This window comes from Melopsittacus undulatus, chromosome 7 (genome assembly GCF_012275295.1).
Source record: "Melopsittacus undulatus isolate bMelUnd1 chromosome 7, bMelUnd1.mat.Z, whole genome shotgun sequence".
NCBI classification, from domain to species: Eukaryota; Metazoa; Chordata; class Aves; order Psittaciformes; family Psittaculidae; genus Melopsittacus; species Melopsittacus undulatus.
In genome coordinates, this window is record NC_047533.1 from 65170852 (window position 1) to 65176519 (window position 5668).

Below are 5668 nucleotides of genomic sequence, written 5' to 3' on the forward strand. Positions count from 1 at the left end.
TCATCGTCTCTCCTTCTTGTTTGTGTGTCATGGTTTTGAGTGTCCTCTGATCTCTCCCCTTCCTTGTGTGGCTGCTTTGTGACAACTGCTGATGCGTGGGAGCAGGATTTGGTGCAGTTATCACACTTCTAGACCACACTATAGTACTAGTGATTGTGCAGCAGAACACTCTTGCACTACTGCCTTTGGTTGTTTCTCGCACCTCTGCTGCTCTTGCTATTCACTTCTCTCAGTGCACAGAATGTGGGCTTCAGTTGTGTTGTGGTATGGAAGAACATCCTGCCTGTGAAGGCCAAAGTGTCTTTAACACTGGTGTTTTAAAGCAGGTGACAGTGCACTGGTATGTTTTTCTCTTGCTGTTGCTGCCTGAGGCAGTAGGAAGGCATGGCAGCAACCAGCAGCATCTTCTAGGCAGGTAAGCTACTGCTTTGTCTCCTAATTTGCAGTATACGTCCTGCTGGGTGAGTGAGTGGTGGAAAAGGGGACAGTGTTTTGGTGTCTGCCCTGCCCTCCTTCGTGATCTCTGCAACTCCTGTGGTAACTTGGTCTCTTGTGCCGATGTGCTGGGTGTAAGTGCACGGAGGCTATGTCTTCTCTTTCCAAGGGTGGAAGAGGGACTTGTTCGGCCTTGGCATTGCCCTTTGAGCCTTCAAGCTGAAAGGATGAGGATGTGCTGTGTGCCTGCAAGCTGGGTGGAAGCTGACCCAGTGGGCTGGCTTCACCCTGCCTGAGTGCGTTCCACTCATGGACTGATGGTGCAATCCTTTGCTCACACCCCGGCGAGGCCGTGGGTTCATTTACAGAAACAATAGCTAACCTGTGAATTGATTTCTTAAAGCGGTGTGGAGGGTAGGCATTGTTCAGCGCAGCGCTTGTTAGCGCTGGAGTTGGCTGGAGGCGCTTGGGTGGGTTCCTGTGCCGAGGAGCCCTCGCCTATCGAGGTAATCCCACAGGTCCTTAGCGGTACATACAGCGGGTTTCCTCAGCTGTATGGCGCACGCCTGCCGTGTGAAGCGGGTTTTAAGGCTGGAGCAAAAGGGCAGGAAGCCCTGTATGGACACGGGACACATCGCGCTGCGGTGCAGGCACGGCCTGAACGCGAGCGGGGCAGCCGCTGCCGTGGGCTGGGCGGCTTGGCCGAGGCTCCCGCGGCCTCTTCGGTTCCTTCTGGCAGCGAGCGGAGCTCCGCTCCCGGGGGCGGAGCCGCCGCAGGTGAGGAACCGGCTCCCGAGGCCGTGCCTGGACGGGGGGACGCGGCGCTTCCGGGCTCCGGCCGCTCTCGGCGGTGCCCCCGCGGCTGCAGCTGCCCCCGGGAGCCGTCGGTTACCGGTAGCGGCGACGAGCGGGGTCTGGCCCCGGGTGCCGGCGGCGCCGCCTCCCTGCCGAGGGCTCAGCGGCTCCAGCGGGGGACGGAGGTTGTCTTGCGGAGGGAGCGGAGCGCAGGGAAGCCCCGAAGGAAGGAGGTGAGCGGTGGGTGGGGGCTGAAGCGGGGATGGTTCATCTCCATCCAGCAGCCTGAGCGGTGGTGTCCCGGGCACCTGCCCAGAGCAGCGGGAGGGGTTTCCCGAAGACCTCTCCTCAGCAGGAGGTGACCTCTGTACCCTGTGAATGTTCTGTTCTGCCTGGCACAGGTCCCGGTGCTCCCCGGGTGCTGATGCTCCTCTCCTGCCTAGGACAAGCTCGTCTCGGCTTTGCTGGAGGACCACGGCACAGCTTTCCAGCCTCCACCTGCGGAGGTTTATGTGTGAATCGAAGGGGCATGGATCGCTACCGGTACTTCATCTTTAACCAGAGGAGCATGGTCGTGCTCGGGCTGTTCCAGATAGCCTTCAGCACGGTGTGCATCGTCAGCGGGCTCATAGATGGGGTTTTCAGCACTGAGTCTCAGCTGACCATAAGCAGAGCTCCAGTTTGGGCTGGGATGGTAAAGTAACACTTTATTTTCTATGCTTTGTTTTGTGTTGGGTTTTTTCCTCTGCTGCTACCTACAGGTACTTGGCTTGGGGGTGGGAGGGAGCCCAGGACTTCCTGCCACCTCTTCCCTGATTTCCTGCTTCATACTCGGATAGTAAAAGTTTCCATATTGTGGTACAGGCAGGAGGGTGCAAACAAACTTTCCTCTGAAGGAGCTAATAAGATAAACCATGTAATAATACACATTTCTACTGGATAGTGTAGAAAATGGGGCATAGTGGAAATTGATAGGGATTTTTGCAGAAACATGAGACCACAGAGAAGCCACTGAAGATGAGGAGGGCACTGCTTCATCCTCCCATTGTGTAGGTGAACATCTAGGATCTATCTATGATCTGAGTGACAAGCTGTGTCCACAGCACAGTGCCACTAGTTCTCTGTACCACAACAAGTAGAGGGCAGTGGACATTCTCACTCCCAGCACTCGGTACCCTGATGCTACCCTATTGAGTCATGCCACCAGGGACCTGTACCAAAGCTCTTCCATCCACAGGCTGCCCATCTCCTTTCAGTCATACCTTTCTTCCATCTACAAGATGCATAAGGACCTGGGAAAGCAGTGTGTACTTCTAGCACTTCTAGCAGATTTATTTAATCAGTTTTGTTATATGGCTAGAGCTATAATGCAAGGAGGTAGCAAGTGGCCAAGATGCATTTCACCCAGTGTTCTGCTCCCAGGAGATGCTGCAAAGGCAAACAGAAGAAACCAGCATTTCTCTTTCCATTTCTGACCTCACAGTTACTGTGATCCAAGCCTGGAAAACAAGGGCTTTTCTTCTGCTCTGTCATAGTTTATCTTTTGAATCTGATACTTGCCTCCCAGTTACCAACTCCTTTTGTGCTCTGCAGGTGATGGGAGTCCCAGGCCTCCTGGCTTTGTTTTCTTCTCAGCGGAAGAACCCAGTTCTCGTAAGATGAGGTGGTGGTGGTGTGGGTATGGGACAGGGGCAAACTGCCAGGGCTATAAAACCAGTTTTGTTAGGGAATGAGCTGTCTGGTCCATCTGCAGGATTGAAAGCTTATTATTTCCTTGAGTTAGCTCCATAAAAGCTGCTACATTCCTAAGCAAAAGGAAGATGAAATGTTTCCTTGCTTTCTGCTGCTGCAGAGAAGTGCTGGCTCTAACAACAAGCAAAAATCTGTACAACCATTTGGTTTTGACTGCATTTCTTTTGATGTTCCTTCCTGTTATTAAGAATTATGTACACTAAAATAGGAAACAAGTTAATTGGGTTGCATTTCCTAGGCAGGTCTCTCCAGCCATGCAAATTTCAAGGGGGAATATTGTCTATAAGTGAGAGATCTCTAAGAAGAAAGTCTTTGGGTCCAGCTAGCTCCTGTAGTTAAGATTTGACTCAGTTGTAGCTCAGAAATTCAGTATCATGGAAACCTTTACTGCACTGTGTTTGGCTTCCAAGTGGCTGTTGCTACTGAGAACTTCTCAGTGTTTACCGGAGGTCAAAGACCAGTACTCACAATGCTTGTCAGAACATTTGGTTTATATTACTTGTGTGGATCGGTCAGAACATAGTTTTAATTCCTGCTCCTTCTTTTTCTCCTTTAATTTCTCTGTCTAGGTGAATGCGCTGATAGTTTCTTCCATAACCTCTTATGTTGCCATCCTCACCATAATAGTTTATAGCTCACTCACACTGAACTACTGGGAAGAGGAAGAGCCGAGTTCTGCCCCAGTCCATGTTATCCATACTGTAAGTACTGATACCATGCTTATTACATGACTGTCTTAACCTGCAAAAATCGCTAGGCATGACTTGGAAATAGAACCAGACATCCTGGGTGTCTAAATCAGAGTTTGAAGAGGTGCCTGCAGCAGGGTCCTTGTTTAAAAATAATTGGGGTAAGTCTGCAGTTAAGTATAGAGTTAGGTACTGAAAACCACAAAGCCTGTGCAGGGCTAGGTGGATATTTCACATCTAGCTCCTGCTGTTCACTGCTGCTGCAGCATGGCTTCTGTCAGTGGCTATGGGAACTAATGCACAGCTCGCCTGGATGCCTCTGATAAAGTTACAGCAGTTACAGGTCAGCTGGCTAAAAGTGGGTATTATTTCAAGTGTATCTTCCACTGCAAAGCTGAAAAGAAGGAATGAGTTAGACTTCTTGTACCTCAGACCTGGTACAAGTGATGGCTCCCTGTGGGAAGACGACATTGCAGGTAGATAAAGCTGTTCATTAGTTTATTGCAGGACAAATCGAAGTGTCAGTCTGCTAAGGTGCAGTATAGCAAGAAGACATTTCTCAGTGTGAAGAGGAGCAACCATTCCTTGGGTTTCTACTTGTTGTTAAAGCTATTTCCAAACCTGATGCTCTTGCATGGTGTCTTACATTTAATCCGAAACCTTATTTTACAGCTTGCTCTTTTACTATTTGAGGTTCACACTTGGCATGTTCTTCAGAGCACAGGAAGAGAAGCCTTAAATAACACTGAATCAGTCTCCTATAACGCAATTGCAGCATTCTTGCAGTCATTGGAATGCTTTTTTGGTGGAGAGCTTCATTTCTTGAGTACAGCTTTAACGTTTCCTTTTTTGCTTGCAGAAGTTCATACTGAATAAAGTAGTCACAGGTGCTAATGTAGCCATGCTAGCTGCTTCTGTCTGCAGTGCTTTTGTTGTGCTGGTGATGGCTTATTTGGGATGCCGGAGTCTTCCACGCTGCTCGTGCTATGACAGCGTAACTGGGATGGTGAGTGAGGAGTCCAGGGCACTCATTTAGTGGTACTGACTGTGGGTGGGAAGGGAAGAAACTGGGGAGATGTGTTTTGCTTCTATAAACCTAGCCTCAGCTCTGCCTCGGTCATCCAGGGCTACTCCTAAGAAGTAAAGTGGGTGTTAGAAGGGTTTTGTACTTTTTGTAGTTTTCTTTTTACTACCTCCCTCTTATTTACATTCTTGTGTAAGACTTAGCATAAGCTATCTCCGTTTTCCAAACCAATAGTGCTGAAAGCTACTGTAGTGCCATTTCCTATGAATTCCTGCTCTCCTCAAAAAGTGCTCCTTTTCTCTCACTCTTAAACCAACGATTGTTCTGGTACAGCATTTCAGAGAGTTACTGGTACTTTTATATACAGAGATGCCTTATCCCTTGAACTACAAATTCAGTAAGAAAAACATCCTCTGTACTGTGTGTGAAGTGCAGGGGAGACTACACACCACATTTTATTGCTAAATTATGAGGACTTTGCCTCAAGTGATGGGGTACATACCACGTATCTCTGCTAGGTGAGCTCAGTACATACCAGCTACTTCTCTGCTGGAGTAATTCTGATGCTGTATTAAACATGTACACCCAACCAGCTCATTTGGTAAGGAATTAATGGGTAGAGGTTACAAGGCAGCTGCTCTCGATTCAAGATACCAAGCGTGTAATGTGAAGCCGCTTTAAACTTTAAAACTAAAACTTGTTAGGAGAGGTGGACTACACAGGCTTTTAAAATGAGTTCAGGTATGTCTCTTGAACAAACTCACAGATGAAGGTTTTGATGGCATTGTTTCTTTCATAGGAATGGTTGCAACCTAGTGAGGACCAAAGTCAGACTGTGGAAATGATATGCGCTGCACAAAGTGAGTAGCTCCCTCCATGTATTTACTCACCAGGGATGCTGAAGGAACATCCTAAGTAAGCTTTACACCCCAAGCCAAAATCCTGATAACCAAAATACTCGGAGCCAAAAGGA